Below are 16,700 nucleotides of genomic sequence, written 5' to 3'. Positions count from 1 at the left end.
CCCAAAAGCAACGGGACGAGTTCTGGTCACATACTCCCTCAAAATGACATCCTGGCCTTCTTCTGGAACTCCCTCCCCTCTCAGACTCTCAAGGTTTCCTCCAGCGTGTCGGTTCCCACAGAGCAGACCTTTGGTCTGAGACCTGACAGTCCAGATGCCACGCATGCTGCCGCGTAGCGGCGGTGTCGGGGCTTGGGACAAGAGGAGGCCCCACGGTGCGGGCTGGGGCGCCAGGCACCGCGCGGGCGCTGAGGGTGGGGGTGACCCCCACCCCGGGCCGCCGCCGCGCTCCCAGAAAGGGGACAGAACAAGAGGCCAAAAAAAAAAAAAAAAAAAAAAAAGCAGCAGCCTGTGGCACCCGGTATTCCCAGGCGGTCTCCCATCCAAGTACTAACCGGGCCCGACCCTGCTTAGCTTCCCAGACCAGACGAGATCGGGGGCGTTCAGGGTGGTGTGGCCCTAGACGGCGGCGGAGGGCGCCCCTGCCCCGCTCAAGAAGCCGAGCCTCTCTGGGCTTCCCCGCCGCCGCCTCCCGCGCCGGGCCGGGCCGGTTGAGTTCCCCGGCCGGGTCCCGCGGGCTCCCAGGGACGGGGGTGATGGGCGGGGCGGGGCGGGGCGGGGCGGGGCGGGGGCTGTCTCTCTATACACACACACACACACACACTCACACTCACTCACACCCACACAAGATGCGCCTCCACGGCTGGACTCGCCAAGGTGGAGCCCTCCCAGCCCCCCTCGTCTCCTCGCCCGGCCTCCTTCACCTACCCGCTGCCCACCCCCAGCGCGTCGCTGCCTGCCGCTGACTGCGCACGCGCGGGACGCTCGCCCTTTGACCCCAGCCAGGGGCCGCCCTCCCCCACAACCCCTTTCAGCTGCGCCCGCCCCCTAGCCCTGTGGGTGGGCTGCCGCCTATTCCCCCGGGCCAGGGCTGGGGCACAGCCAGTGTATGGGGCGTCTCTCTCTGGGGATGTGTCCCATGGGTGGGGTGGGGTGGCGTGGTTTGGGGGGCGCTGAAGAAATCAGTCCCCTCCATCTGCTACCTCTGGAAAACGCCCAAGCCCGTGGAGAACTGCCGGCACCGCTTCGTGGGGGCCGGGACCCTCCTCCGTGTCCTCCTGTGGCCCAGTCCAAGGGGCCTGGGCCTGGCCGGGGCTGCATTGGACCCCGACCACCCTGGCGTGTGGACTCGCTAAAAATCGGCCATTAGATATTGGATTCCAGCTTCCTGGAGGTCATTTCAATAATGAGTGCACCGGAAAGAGTTTCCTAATCCATCTGTGAGGGTGGCAACTGAAAGAGAATTTGAAAGCTGACAGAATAGGCGAGGGAAGGCATAGGAGATTTCCACACCCAGCAAGGAAGACTTTCCCGAAATGGAAGAAAGAAACGAGCAAACAGAGACACCGGTAGCCCGCCCGGAAAAGAGTCTGCCCCTTAGAGAAAGCACCCTGACCAGGTTCACCCGTGGGTGGGTGGCGAGCTAGCGGCGTTCAGAAGAGCGAGGCCCGCAGTCTGTGCGGAAGACACCTGCGCTCGGGTGTGTGTGGCGGCGCGATTCACAAGCAGCTCTAGACGTTAAACCAAGGAGAAGCCAGGGAGTTCCCAACGCCCCAGGTGTCCTCAGCCCACGACTGGCTGCTGTGGGAATGCGAAGCCCGGCTCCTTGTCTCAGAGCGGGGTTCCCAGGAGGATCAGGCTGAAGCTGGGACTCGGCCTCAAAGTGTCCCCTCGCATGGCCACCCCCTTCCCCTTCCTGCTCCTCTACTCCTGGTGCCCCTCCATCCAGGGGCCAGACCTTAAAGAGTCACCGCAAGAGAATCCTGGTCCCAAAGGAGCCTTCTGGGGGACCGGTGCTGAGAGAGGTTGTGGGCATGGCCCGCTGGGGCTCTGCCCGACCCAGGGCTGAGAGATGCCACCTCCCAGCTCTGGGTCCCTGCAGGAAGTGTTGGCAAGCACAGGGCCGGTCCTCCAAAGGCCCAGGTGCAGGGAGCCCAGGCCAAGCAGCCTGTGGAAGAAGCCACTTGCCGTGCTACCCCGGGAACAGGACTGCAGGCCCCGGCCCTTCCCACCTCCTCCTCCTCCTCCCCCCCCGCCCCCCCCCACAGGGCACAGGGCTCAGAGACACCTCAGACTCTTGCTACCCAAAGTGCAAAGGGCATCAGTTGCTCCTCCAACCCCCCCGCCCAGCAGACCACGTTGTCCAGCCAGCCCCCGGGCCTCCCTGGGGTGCCCAGCACAAAAGTGCAGACACCCACCGGACCCTCAATCTCAGTTTTCGGATGTTTTTGCCACTCTAAGGACCCGCAGGCCAGCTGGGCCTTCGGGCAGGACAGAGAGCCCCGGAATCCGACGTGGAGAGCTGCGTGGAGAGCTGCGTGTACGTCCCCATCAGGAGGCGGTCCCCACCTCCGCGGCTCTCCCCTTGCGGGGAGCGGCAGCCCAGCCGGCAGCCGCAGGGCCTCAGGGAAGACACCAGGCTGGGCCCCCGCGGCACAGCGGGGGCACGTCCCCCGCACTCATGCGACTTAGGGACGGCTGCTGGAGACTGCTGCGGCCACCCTGCTGCCGGGTTTCTGGTGGGCTTCCTGGAAGCAGCGTCCACACCAAGCCCTTGGAAGGCCCAGGCGACGGAGGAGCCGGTCAGGCAGGGGCCCAGGACGGTGAGAGGCCGGGCGGGCGGGAAGGAGCATGTCAGGCAGGGGCAGAGGACGGTGACAGGCCGGGCGGGGAGGAGCCGGTCAGGCGGGGGCCCAGGACAGTGACGGGCCTGGCCGGGGAGGAGTGCGTCAGGCAGGGGCAGAGGAGACGGGCTGGGTAAGGGTTAGGGTGACAGTTAGGGCACAATTCACAATCGCAAAGACGTGGAAGCGACCCGAGTGCCCATCCATCCAGGAGTGCATCAATAAAATGTGGCGCGTGGACACCACGGAGTGCCATTCGGCTGTGAGGAGCAGCGGTGAGAGGGCGCCTCTCGTGTTCTCCTGGCCAGAGCTGGAACCCGTTCCAGTAGGCCAGGTATCCCAAGAATGGACACACGAGCACCACGTGAGCGCGCTCACCAGCAAATTGGTACGAACGGATGGACGCCTAAGTGGACAGAGAGGAATCACCTTCATCGGGTGGGTGTCGGGCGGGTGGGGGGAGGGGAGGGGCATACACATCCATTAGGCATGGGGTGGGTGCGCACCGACTGGGGGATGGGCGCACTTGAAGCTCTGACCCGAGGGGGGAGGCTTGGAGAGGGCAAGGCACCCGACCTTAACATTGGTACCCCCACAATACGCTGGAACAACATGAGAGGTATATGAATAAGAACACAGGGGGGGCCGGGCGCGGTGGCTCACGCCTGTAATCCTAGCTCTCTGGGAGGCCGAGGCGGGCGGATTGCTCCAGGTCAGGAGTTCGAAACCAGCCTGAGCAAGAGCGAGACCCCGTCTCTACTAAAAATAGAAAGAAATTAATTGGCCAACTAATATATATAGAAAAACACAGCCGGGCGTGGTGGTGCATGCCTGTAGTCCCAACTACTCGGGAGGCTGAGGCAGCAGGATTGCTTGAGCCCGGAGATTGAGGTTGCTGTGAGCTAGGCTGACGCCATGGCACTCACTCTAGCCTGGGCAGCAAAACGAGACTCTGTCTCAAAAAAAAAAAAAAAAAAAAAGAACGCAGGGGGGAGGGGGGCAAGGGCGTCACATGTCACCTGAATACTTGTACTCCCATCATCTGCTTGAAGAGAGAGAGAAAAGAAAATGCAATCCTAGAGGTAAGAGACACTTTTTAAAAATAATGAATCCGAAGAGAAAAGTAAAAGGAGGCCTGTGGAGCAGGTCTGGGTGTGACTCCGGATCCCCCAACATCAGGTGCCACCACCAAAGATTCCTGCGTGTAGCCCATAGAACCCCAAAAGCAACGGGACGAGTTCTGGTCACATACTCCCTCAAAATGACATCCTGGCCTTCTTCTGGAACTCCCTCCCCTCTCAGACTCTCAAGGTTTCCTCCAGCGTGTCGGTTCCCACAGAGCAGACCTTTGGTCTGAGACCTGACAGTCCAGATGCCACGCATGCTGCCGCGTAGCGGCGGTGTCGGGGCTTGGGACAAGAGGAGGCCCCACGGTGCGGGCTGGGGCGCCAGGCACCGCGCGGGCGCTGAGGGTGGGGGTGACCCCCACCCCGGGCCGCCGCCGCGCTCCCAGAAAGGGGACAGAACAAGAGGCCAAAAAAAAAAAAAAAAAAAAAAAGCAGCAGCCTGTGGCACCCGGTATTCCCAGGCGGTCTCCCATCCAAGTACTAACCGGGCCCGACCCTGCTTAGCTTCCCAGACCAGACGAGATCGGGGGCGTTCAGGGTGGTGTGGCCCTAGACGGCGGCGGAGGGCGCCCCTGCCCCGCTCAAGAAGCCGAGCCTCTCTGGGCTTCCCCGCCGCCGCCTCCCGCGCCGGGCCGGGCCGGTTGAGTTCCCCGGCCGGGTCCCGCGGGCTCCCAGGGACGGGGGTGATGGGCGGGGCGGGGCGGGGCGGGGCGGGGGCTGTCTCTCTATACACACACACACACACACACTCACACTCACTCACACCCACACAAGATGCGCCTCCACGGCTGGACTCGCCAAGGTGGAGCCCTCCCAGCCCCCCTCGTCTCCTCGCCCGGCCTCCTTCACCTACCCGCTGCCCACCCCCAGCGCGTCGCTGCCTGCCGCTGACTGCGCACGCGCGGGACGCTCGCCCTTTGACCCCAGCCAGGGGCCGCCCTCCCCCACAACCCCTTTCAGCTGCGCCCGCCCCCTAGCCCTGTGGGTGGGCTGCCGCCTATTCCTCCGGGCCAGGGCTGGGGCACAGCCAGTGTATGGGGCGTCTCTCTCTGGGGATGTGTCCCATGGGTGGGGTGGGGTGGCGTGGTTTGGGGGGCGCTGAAGAAATCAGTCCCCTCCATCTCCTACCTCTGGAAAACGCCCAAGCCCGTGGAGAACTGCCGGCACCGCTTCGTGGGGGCCGGGACCCTCCTCCGTGTCCTCCTGTGGCCCAGTCCAAGGGGCCTGGGCCTGGCCGGGGCTGCATTGGACCCCGACCACCCTGGCGTGTGGACTCGCTAAAAATCGGCCATTAGATATTGGATTCCAGCTTCCTGGAGGTCATTTCACTAATGAGTGCACCGGAAAGAGTTTCCTAATCCATCTGTGAGGGTGGCAACTGAAAGAGAATTTGAAAGCTGACAGAATAGGCGAGGGAAGGCATAGGAGATTTCCACACCCAGCAAGGAAGACTTTCCCGAAATGGAAGAAAGAAACGAGCAAACAGAGACACCGGTAGCCCGCCCGGAAAAGAGTCTGCCCCTTAGAGAAAGCACCCTGACCAGGTTCACCCGTGGGTGGGTGGCGAGCTAGCGGCGTTCAGAAGAGCGAGGCCCGCAGTCTGTGCGGAAGACACCTGCGCTCGGGTGTGTGTGGCGGCGCGATTCACAAGCAGCTCTAGACGTTAAACCAAGGAGAAGCCAGTGAGTTCCCAACGCCCCAGGTGTCCTCAGCCCACGACTGGCTGCTGTGGGAATGCGAAGCCCGGCTCCTTGTCTCAGAGCGGGGTTCCCAGGAGGATCAGGCTGAAGCTGGGACTCGGCCTCAAAGTGTCCCCTCGCATGGCCACCCCCTTCCCCTTCCTGCTCCTCTACTCCTGGTGCCCCTCCATCCAGGGGCCAGACCTTAAAGAGTCACCGCAAGAGAATCCTGGTCCCAAAGGAGCCTTCTGGGGGACCGGTGCTGAGAGAGGTTGTGGGCATGGCCCGCTGGGGCTCTGCCCGACCCAGGGCTGAGAGATGCCACCTCCCAGCTCTGGGTCCCTGCAGGAAGTGTTGGCAAGCACAGGGCCGGTCCTCCAAAGGCCCAGGTGCAGGGAGCCCAGGCCAAGCAGCCTGTGGAAGAAGCCACTTGCCGTGCTACCCCGGGAACAGGACTGCAGGCCCCGGCCCTTCCCACCTCCTCCTCCTCCTCCTCCTCCTCCCCCCCCCGCCCCCCCCACAGGGCACAGGGCTCAGAGACACCTCAGACTCTTGCTACCCAAAGTGCAAAGGGCATCAGTTGCTCCTCCAACCCCCCCGCCCAGCAGACCACGTTGTCCAGCCAGCCCCCGGGCCTCCCTGGGGTGCCCAGCACAAAAGTGCAGACACCCACCGGACCCTCAATCTCAGTTTTCGGATGTTTTTGCCACTCTAAGGACCCGCAGGCCAGCTGGGCCTTCGGGCAGGACAGAGAGCCCCGGAATCCGACGTGGAGAGCTGCGTGTACGTCCCCATCAGGAGGCGGTCCCCACCTCCGCGGCTCTCCCCTTGCGGGGAGCGGCAGCCCAGCCGGCAGCCGCAGGGCCTCAGGGAAGACACCAGGCTGGGCCCCCGCGGCACAGCGGGGGCACGTCCCCCGCACTCACGCGACTTAGGGACGGCTGCTGGAGACTGCTGCGGCCACCCTGCTGCCGGGTTTCTGGTGGGCTTCCTGGAAGCAGCGTCCACACCAAGCCCTTGGAAGGCCCAGGCGACGGAGGAGCCGGTCAGGCAGGGGCCCAGGACGGTGAGAGGCCGGGCGGGCGGGAAGGAGCATGTCAGGCAGGGGCAGAGGACGGTGACAGGCCGGGCGGGGAGGAGCCGGTCAGGCGGGGGCCCAGGACAGTGACGGGCCTGGCCGGGGAGGAGTGCGTCAGGCAGGGGCAGAGGAGACGGGCTGGGTAAGGGTTAGGGTGACAGTTAGGGCACAATTCACAATCGCAAAGACGTGGAAGCGACCCGAGTGCCCATCCATCCAGGAGTGCATCAATAAAATGTGGCGCGTGGACACCACGGAGTGCCATTCGGCTGTGAGGAGCAGCGGTGAGAGGGCGCCTCTCGTGTTCTCCTGGCCAGAGCTGGAACCCGTTCCAGTAGGCCAGGTATCCCAAGAATGGACACACGAGCACCACGTGAGCGCGCTCACCAGCAAATTGGTACGAACGGATGGACGCCTAAGTGGACAGAGAGGAATCACCTTCATCGGGTGGGTGTCGGGCGGGTGGGGGGAGGGGAGGGGCATACACATCCATTAGGCATGGGGTGGGTGCGCACCGACTGGGGGATGGGCGCACTTGAAGCTCTGACCCGAGGGGGGAGGCTTGGAGAGGGCAAGGCACCCGACCTTAACATTGGTACCCCCACAATACGCTGGAACAACATGAGAGGTATATGAATAAGAACACAGGGGGGGCCGGGCGCGGTGGCTCACGCCTGTAATCCTAGCTCTCTGGGAGGCCGAGGCGGGCGGATTGCTCCAGGTCAGGAGTTCGAAACCAGCCTGAGCAAGAGCGAGACCCCGTCTCTACTAAAAATAGAAAGAAATTAATTGGCCAACTAATATATATAGAAAAACACAGCCGGGCGTGGTGGTGCATGCCTGTAGTCCCAACTACTCGGGAGGCTGAGGCAGCAGGATTGCTTGAGCCCGGAGATTGAGGTTGCTGTGAGCTAGGCTGACGCCATGGCACTCACTCTAGCCTGGGCAGCAAAACGAGACTCTGTCTCAAAAAAAAAAAAAAAAAAAAAGAACGCAGGGGGGAGGGGGGCAAGGGCGTCACATGTCACCTGAATACTTGTACTCCCATCATCTGCTTGAAGAGAGAGAGAAAAGAAAATGCAATCCTAGAGGTAAGAGACACTTTTTAAAAATAATGAATCCGAAGAGAAAAGTAAAAGGAGGCCTGTGGAGCAGGTCTGGGTGTGACTCCGGATCCCCCAACATCAGGTGCCACCACCAAAGATTCCTGCGTGTAGCCCATAGAACCCCAAAAGCAACGGGACGAGTTCTGGTCACATACTCCCTCAAAATGACATCCTGGCCTTCTTCTGGAACTCCCTCCCCTCTCAGACTCTCAAGGTTTCCTCCAGCGTGTCGGTTCCCACAGAGCAGACCTTTGGTCTGAGACCTGACAGTCCAGATGCCACGCATGCTGCCGCGTAGCGGCGGTGTCGGGGCTTGGGACAAGAGGAGGCCCCACGGTGCGGGCTGGGGCGCCAGGCACCGCGCGGGCGCTGAGGGTGGGGGTGACCCCCACCCCGGGCCGCCGCCGCGCTCCCAGAAAGGGGACAGAACAAGAGGCCAAAAAAAAAAAAAAAAAAAAAAAAGCAGCAGCCTGTGGCACCCGGTATTCCCAGGCGGTCTCCCATCCAAGTACTAACCGGGCCCGACCCTGCTTAGCTTCCCAGACCAGACGAGATCGGGGGCGTTCAGGGTGGTGTGGCCCTAGACGGCGGCGGAGGGCGCCCCTGCCCCGCTCAAGAAGCCGAGCCTCTCTGGGCTTCCCCGCCGCCGCCTCCCGCGCCGGGCCGGGCCGGTTGAGTTCCCCGGCCGGGTCCCGCGGGCTCCCAGGGACGGGGGTGATGGGCGGGGCGGGGCGGGGCGGGGCGGGGGCTGTCTCTCTATACACACACACACACACACACTCACACTCACTCACACCCACACAAGATGCGCCTCCACGGCTGGACTCGCCAAGGTGGAGCCCTCCCAGCCCCCCTCGTCTCCTCGCCCGGCCTCCTTCACCTACCCGCTGCCCACCCCCAGCGCGTCGCTGCCTGCCGCTGACTGCGCACGCGCGGGACGCTCGCCCTTTGACCCCAGCCAGGGGCCGCCCTCCCCCACAACCCCTTTCAGCTGCGCCCGCCCCCTAGCCCTGTGGGTGGGCTGCCGCCTATTCCCCCGGGCCAGGGCTGGGGCACAGCCAGTGTATGGGGCGTCTCTCTCTGGGGATGTGTCCCATGGGTGGGGTGGGGTGGCGTGGTTTGGGGGGCGCTGAAGAAATCAGTCCCCTCCATCTCCTACCTCTGGAAAACGCCCAAGCCCGTGGAGAACTGCCGGCACCGCTTCGTGGGGGCCGGGACCCTCCTCCGTGTCCTCCTGTGGCCCAGTCCAAGGGGCCTGGGCCTGGCCGGGGCTGCATTGGACCCCGACCACCCTGGCGTGTGGACTCGCTAAAAATCGGCCATTAGATATTGGATTCCAGCTTCCTGGAGGTCATTTCACTAATGAGTGCACCGGAAAGAGTTTCCTAATCCATCTGTGAGGGTGGCAACTGAAAGAGAATTTGAAAGCTGACAGAATAGGCGAGGGAAGGCATAGGAGATTTCCACACCCAGCAAGGAAGACTTTCCCGAAATGGAAGAAAGAAACGAGCAAACAGAGACACCGGTAGCCCGCCCGGAAAAGAGTCTGCCCCTTAGAGAAAGCACCCTGACCAGGTTCACCCGTGGGTGGGTGGCGAGCTAGCGGCGTTCAGAAGAGCGAGGCCCGCAGTCTGTGCGGAAGACACCTGCGCTCGGGTGTGTGTGGCGGCGCGATTCACAAGCAGCTCTAGACGTTAAACCAAGGAGAAGCCAGGGAGTTCCCAACGCCCCAGGTGTCCTCAGCCCACGACTGGCTGCTGTGGGAATGCGAAGCCCGGCTCCTTGTCTCAGAGCGGGGTTCCCAGGAGGATCAGGCTGAAGCTGGGACTCGGCCTCAAAGTGTCCCCTCGCATGGCCACCCCCTTCCCCTTCCTGCTCCTCTACTCCTGGTGCCCCTCCATCCAGGGGCCAGACCTTAAAGAGTCACCGCAAGAGAATCCTGGTCCCAAAGGAGCCTTCTGGGGGACCGGTGCTGAGAGAGGTTGTGGGCATGGCCCGCTGGGGCTCTGCCCGACCCAGGGCTGAGAGATGCCACCTCCCAGCTCTGGGTCCCTGCAGGAAGTGTTGGCAAGCACAGGGCCGGTCCTCCAAAGGCCCAGGTGCAGGGAGCCCAGGCCAAGCAGCCTGTGGAAGAAGCCACTTGCCGTGCTACCCCGGGAACAGGACTGCAGGCCCCGGCCCTTCCCACCTCCTCCTCCTCCTCCTCCTCCTCCCCCCCCGCCCCCCCCCACAGGGCACAGGGCTCAGAGACACCTCAGACTCTTGCTACCCAAAGTGCAAAGGGCATCAGTTGCTCCTCCAACCCCCCCGCCCAGCAGACCACGTTGTCCAGCCAGCCCCCGGGCCTCCCTGGGGTGCCCAGCACAAAAGTGCAGACACCCACCGGACCCTCAATCTCAGTTTTCGGATGTTTTTGCCACTCTAAGGACCCGCAGGCCAGCTGGGCCTTCGGGCAGGACAGAGAGCCCCGGAATCCGACGTGGAGAGCTGCGTGGAGAGCTGCGTGTACGTCCCCATCAGGAGGCGGTCCCCACCTCCGCGGCTCTCCCCTTGCGGGGAGCGGCAGCCCAGCCGGCAGCCGCAGGGCCTCAGGGAAGACACCAGGCTGGGCCCCCGCGGCACAGCGGGGGCACGTCCCCCGCACTCACGCGACTTAGGGACGGCTGCTGGAGACTGCTGCGGCCACCCTGCTGCCGGGTTTCTGGTGGGCTTCCTGGAAGCAGCGTCCACACCAAGCCCTTGGAAGGCCCAGGCGACGGAGGAGCCGGTCAGGCAGGGGCCCAGGACGGTGAGAGGCCGGGCGGGCGGGAAGGAGCATGTCAGGCAGGGGCAGAGGACGGTGACAGGCCGGGCGGGGAGGAGCCGGTCAGGCGGGGGCCCAGGACAGTGACGGGCCTGGCCGGGGAGGAGTGCGTCAGGCAGGGGCAGAGGAGACGGGCTGGGTAAGGGTTAGGGTGACAGTTAGGGCACAATTCACAATCGCAAAGACGTGGAAGCGACCCGAGTGCCCATCCATCCAGGAGTGCATCAATAAAATGTGGCGCGTGGACACCACGGAGTGCCATTCGGCTGTGAGGAGCAGCGGTGAGAGGGCGCCTCTCGTGTTCTCCTGGCCAGAGCTGGAACCCGTTCCAGTAGGCCAGGTATCCCAAGAATGGACACACGAGCACCACGTGAGCGCGCTCACCAGCAAATTGGTACGAACGGATGGACGCCTAAGTGGACAGAGAGGAATCACCTTCATCGGGTGGGTGTCGGGCGGGTGGGGGGAGGGGAGGGGCATACACATCCATTAGGCATGGGGTGGGTGCGCACCGACTGGGGGATGGGCGCACTTGAAGCTCTGACCCGAGGGGGGAGGCTTGGAGAGGGCAAGGCACCCGACCTTAACATTGGTACCCCCACAATACGCTGGAACAACATGAGAGGTATATGAATAAGAACACAGGGGGGGCCGGGCGCGGTGGCTCACGCCTGTAATCCTAGCTCTCTGGGAGGCCGAGGCGGGCGGATTGCTCCAGGTCAGGAGTTCGAAACCAGCCTGAGCAAGAGCGAGACCCCGTCTCTACTAAAAATAGAAAGAAATTAATTGGCCAACTAATATATATAGAAAAACACAGCCGGGCGTGGTGGTGCATGCCTGTAGTCCCAACTACTCGGGAGGCTGAGGCAGCAGGATTGCTTGAGCCCGGAGATTGAGGTTGCTGTGAGCTAGGCTGACGCCATGGCACTCACTCTAGCCTGGGCAGCAAAACGAGACTCTGTCTCAAAAAAAAAAAAAAAAAAAAAGAACGCAGGGGGGAGGGGGGCAAGGGCGTCACATGTCACCTGAATACTTGTACTCCCATCATCTGCTTGAAGAGAGAGAGAAAAGAAAATGCAATCCTAGAGGTAAGAGACACTTTTTAAAAATAATGAATCCGAAGAGAAAAGTAAAAGGAGGCCTGTGGAGCAGGTCTGGGTGTGACTCCGGATCCCCCAACATCAGGTGCCACCACCAAAGATTCCTGCGTGTAGCCCATAGAACCCCAAAAGCAACGGGACGAGTTCTGGTCACATACTCCCTCAAAATGACATCCTGGCCTTCTTCTGGAACTCCCTCCCCTCTCAGACTCTCAAGGTTTCCTCCAGCGTGTCGGTTCCCACAGAGCAGACCTTTGGTCTGAGACCTGACAGTCCAGATGCCACGCATGCTGCCGCGTAGCGGCGGTGTCGGGGCTTGGGACAAGAGGAGGCCCCACGGTGCGGGCTGGGGCGCCAGGCACCGCGCGGGCGCTGAGGGTGGGGGTGACCCCCACCCCGGGCCGCCGCCGCGCTCCCAGAAAGGGGACAGAACAAGAGGCCAAAAAAAAAAAAAAAAAAAAAAAAAGCAGCAGCCTGTGGCACCCGGTATTCCCAGGCGGTCTCCCATCCAAGTACTAACCGGGCCCGACCCTGCTTAGCTTCCCAGACCAGACGAGATCGGGGGCGTTCAGGGTGGTGTGGCCCTAGACGGCGGCGGAGGGCGCCCCTGCCCCGCTCAAGAAGCCGAGCCTCTCTGGGCTTCCCCGCCGCCGCCTCCCGCGCCGGGCCGGGCCGGTTGAGTTCCCCGGCCGGGTCCCGCGGGCTCCCAGGGACGGGGGTGATGGGCGGGGCGGGGCGGGGCGGGGCGGGGGCTGTCTCTCTATACACACACACACACACACACTCACACTCACTCACACCCACACAAGATGCGCCTCCACGGCTGGACTCGCCAAGGTGGAGCCCTCCCAGCCCCCCTCGTCTCCTCGCCCGGCCTCCTTCACCTACCCGCTGCCCACCCCCAGCGCGTCGCTGCCTGCCGCTGACTGCGCACGCGCGGGACGCTCGCCCTTTGACCCCAGCCAGGGGCCGCCCTCCCCCACAACCCCTTTCAGCTGCGCCCGCCCCCTAGCCCTGTGGGTGGGCTGCCGCCTATTCCCCCGGGCCAGGGCTGGGGCACAGCCAGTGTATGGGGCGTCTCTCTCTGGGGATGTGTCCCATGGGTGGGGTGGGGTGGCGTGGTTTGGGGGGCGCTGAAGAAATCAGTCCCCTCCATCTGCTACCTCTGGAAAACGCCCAAGCCCGTGGAGAACTGCCGGCACCGCTTCGTGGGGGCCGGGACCCTCCTCCGTGTCCTCCTGTGGCCCAGTCCAAGGGGCCTGGGCCTGGCCGGGGCTGCATTGGACCCCGACCACCCTGGCGTGTGGACTCGCTAAAAATCGGCCATTAGATATTGGATTCCAGCTTCCTGGAGGTCATTTCACTAATGAGTGCACCGGAAAGAGTTTCCTAATCCATCTGTGAGGGTGGCAACTGAAAGAGAATTTGAAAGCTGACAGAATAGGCGAGGGAAGGCATAGGAGATTTCCACACCCAGCAAGGAAGACTTTCCCGAAATGGAAGAAAGAAACGAGCAAACAGAGACACCGGTAGCCCGCCCGGAAAAGAGTCTGCCCCTTAGAGAAAGCACCCTGACCAGGTTCACCCGTGGGTGGGTGGCGAGCTAGCGGCGTTCAGAAGAGCGAGGCCCGCAGTCTGTGCGGAAGACACCTGCGCTCGGGTGTGTGTGGCGGCGCGATTCACAAGCAGCTCTAGACGTTAAACCAAGGAGAAGCCAGTGAGTTCCCAACGCCCCAGGTGTCCTCAGCCCACGACTGGCTGCTGTGGGAATGCGAAGCCCGGCTCCTTGTCTCAGAGCGGGGTTCCCAGGAGGATCAGGCTGAAGCTGGGACTCGGCCTCAAAGTGTCCCCTCGCATGGCCACCCCCTTCCCCTTCCTGCTCCTCTACTCCTGGTGCCCCTCCATCCAGGGGCCAGACCTTAAAGAGTCACCGCAAGAGAATCCTGGTCCCAAAGGAGCCTTCTGGGGGACCGGTGCTGAGAGAGGTTGTGGGCATGGCCCGCTGGGGCTCTGCCCGACCCAGGGCTGAGAGATGCCACCTCCCAGCTCTGGGTCCCTGCAGGAAGTGTTGGCAAGCACAGGGCCGGTCCTCCAAAGGCCCAGGTGCAGGGAGCCCAGGCCAAGCAGCCTGTGGAAGAAGCCACTTGCCGTGCTACCCCGGGAACAGGACTGCAGGCCCCGGCCCTTCCCACCTCCTCCTCCTCCTCCTCCTCCTCCCCCCCCCGCCCCCCCCACAGGGCACAGGGCTCAGAGACACCTCAGACTCTTGCTACCCAAAGTGCAAAGGGCATCAGTTGCTCCTCCAACCCCCCCGCCCAGCAGACCACGTTGTCCAGCCAGCCCCCGGGCCTCCCTGGGGTGCCCAGCACAAAAGTGCAGACACCCACCGGACCCTCAATCTCAGTTTTCGGATGTTTTTGCCACTCTAAGGACCCGCAGGCCAGCTGGGCCTTCGGGCAGGACAGAGAGCCCCGGAATCCGACGTGGAGAGCTGCGTGGAGAGCTGCGTGTACGTCCCCATCAGGAGGCGGTCCCCACCTCCGCGGCTCTCCCCTTGCGGGGAGCGGCAGCCCAGCCAGCAGCCGCAGGGCCTCAGGGAAGACACCAGGCTGGGCCCCCGCGGCACAGCGGGGGCACGTCCCCCGCACTCACGCGACTTAGGGACGGCTGCTGGAGACTGCTGCGGCCACCCTGCTGCCGGGTTTCTGGTGGGCTTCCTGGAAGCAGCGTCCACACCAAGCCCTTGGAAGGCCCAGGCGACGGAGGAGCCGGTCAGGCAGGGGCCCAGGACGGTGAGAGGCCGGGCGGGCGGGAAGGAGCATGTCAGGCAGGGGCAGAGGACGGTGACAGGCCGGGCGGGGAGGAGCCGGTCAGGCGGGGGCCCAGGACAGTGACGGGCCTGGCCGGGGAGGAGTGCGTCAGGCAGGGGCAGAGGAGACGGGCTGGGTAAGGGTTAGGGTGACAGTTAGGGCACAATTCACAATCGCAAAGACGTGGAAGCGACCCGAGTGCCCATCCATCCAGGAGTGCATCAATAAAATGTGGCGCGTGGACACCACGGAGTGCCATTCGGCTGTGAGGAGCAGCGGTGAGAGGGCGCCTCTCGTGTTCTCCTGGCCAGAGCTGGAACCCGTTCCAGTAGGCCAGGTATCCCAAGAATGGACACACGAGCACCACGTGAGCGCGCTCACCAGCAAATTGGTACGAACGGATGGACGCCTAAGTGGACAGAGAGGAATCACCTTCATCGGGTGGGTGTCGGGCGGGTGGGGGGAGGGGAGGGGCATACACATCCATTAGGCATGGGGTGGGTGCGCACCGACTGGGGGATGGGCGCACTTGAAGCTCTGACCCGAGGGGGGAGGCTTGGAGAGGGCAAGGCACCCGACCTTAACATTGGTACCCCCACAATACGCTGGAACAACATGAGAGGTATATGAATAAGAACACAGGGGGGGCCGGGCGCGGTGGCTCACGCCTGTAATCCTAGCTCTCTGGGAGGCCGAGGCGGGCGGATTGCTCCAGGTCAGGAGTTCGAAACCAGCCTGAGCAAGAGCGAGACCCCGTCTCTACTAAAAATAGAAAGAAATTAATTGGCCAACTAATATATATAGAAAAACACAGCCGGGCGTGGTGGTGCATGCCTGTAGTCCCAACTACTCGGGAGGCTGAGGCAGCAGGATTGCTTGAGCCCGGAGATTGAGGTTGCTGTGAGCTAGGCTGACGCCATGGCACTCACTCTAGCCTGGGCAGCAAAACGAGACTCTGTCTCAAAAAAAAAAAAAAAAAAAAAGAACGCAGGGGGGAGGGGGGCAAGGGCGTCACATGTCACCTGAATACTTGTACTCCCATCATCTGCTTGAAGAGAGAGAGAAAAGAAAATGCAATCCTAGAGGTAAGAGACACTTTTTAAAAATAATGAATCCGAAGAGAAAAGTAAAAGGAGGCCTGTGGAGCAGGTCTGGGTGTGACTCCGGATCCCCCAACATCAGGTGCCACCACCAAAGATTCCTGCGTGTAGCCCATAGAACCCCAAAAGCAACGGGACGAGTTCTGGTCACATACTCCCTCAAAATGACATCCTGGCCTTCTTCTGGAACTCCCTCCCCTCTCAGACTCTCAAGGTTTCCTCCAGCGTGTCGGTTCCCACAGAGCAGACCTTTGGTCTGAGACCTGACAGTCCAGATGCCACGCATGCTGCCGCGTAGCGGCGGTGTCGGGGCTTGGGACAAGAGGAGGCCCCACGGTGCGGGCTGGGGCGCCAGGCACCGCGCGGGCGCTGAGGGTGGGGGTGACCCCCACCCCGGGCCGCCGCCGCGCTCCCAGAAAGGGGACAGAACAAGAGGCCAAAAAAAAAAAAAAAAAAAAAAAAGCAGCAGCCTGTGGCACCCGGTATTCCCAGGCGGTCTCCCATCCAAGTACTAACCGGGCCCGACCCTGCTTAGCTTCCCAGACCAGACGAGATCGGGGGCGTTCAGGGTGGTGTGGCCCTAGACGGCGGCGGAGGGCGCCCCTGCCCCGCTCAAGAAGCCGAGCCTCTCTGGGCTTCCCCGCCGCCGCCTCCCGCGCCGGGCCGGGCCGGTTGAGTTCCCCGGCCGGGTCCCGCGGGCTCCCAGGGACGGGGGTGATGGGCGGGGCGGGGCGGGGCGGGGCGGGGGCTGTCTCTCTATACACACACACACACACACACTCACACTCACTCACACCCACACAAGATGCGCCTCCACGGCTGGACTCGCCAAGGTGGAGCCCTCCCAGCCCCCCTCGTCTCCTCGCCCGGCCTCCTTCACCTACCCGCTGCCCACCCCCAGCGCGTCGCTGCCTGCCGCTGACTGCGCACGCGCGGGACGCTCGCCCTTTGACCCCAGCCAGGGGCCGCCCTCCCCCACAACCCCTTTCAGCTGCGCCCGCCCCCTAGCCCTGTGGGTGGGCTGCCGCCTATTCCCCCGGGCCAGGGCTGGGGCACAGCCAGTGTATGGGGCGTCTCTCTCTGGGGATGTGTCCCATGGGTGGGGTGGGGTGGCGTGGTTTGGGGGGCGCTGAAGAAATCAGTCCCCTCCATCTCCTACCTCTGGAAAACGCCCAAGCCCGTGGAGAACTGCCGGCACCGCTTCGTGGGGGCC

At 63.2% G+C, this 16,700-nt stretch overlaps 5 pseudogenes; all 5 read right to left on the bottom strand.

The window, feature by feature from the left end:
* Positions 1 to 346: 346 nt before the first annotated feature.
* Positions 347 to 465, bottom strand: LOC142863283 (uncharacterized; annotated as a pseudogene).
* A 3,782-nt stretch (positions 466 to 4,247) lies between these two features.
* Positions 4,248 to 4,366, bottom strand: LOC142863282 (uncharacterized; annotated as a pseudogene).
* Positions 4,367 to 8,141: 3,775 nt separating this feature from the next.
* Positions 8,142 to 8,260, bottom strand: LOC142863281 (uncharacterized; annotated as a pseudogene).
* Positions 8,261 to 12,048: 3,788 nt separating this feature from the next.
* LOC142863280 (uncharacterized) lies at positions 12,049 to 12,167 on the bottom strand (annotated as a pseudogene).
* Positions 12,168 to 15,954: 3,787 nt separating this feature from the next.
* Positions 15,955 to 16,073, bottom strand: LOC142863277 (uncharacterized; annotated as a pseudogene).
* Positions 16,074 to 16,700: the final 627 nt, after the last annotated feature.

The sequence above is a fragment of the Microcebus murinus genome, chromosome 21 (assembly GCF_040939455.1).
Source record: "Microcebus murinus isolate Inina chromosome 21, M.murinus_Inina_mat1.0, whole genome shotgun sequence".
NCBI classification, from domain to species: Eukaryota; Metazoa; Chordata; class Mammalia; order Primates; family Cheirogaleidae; genus Microcebus; species Microcebus murinus.
The sequence above is the reverse complement of the archived record's forward strand: the minus strand, read 5'-3'. Positions and strand labels throughout refer to the sequence as shown.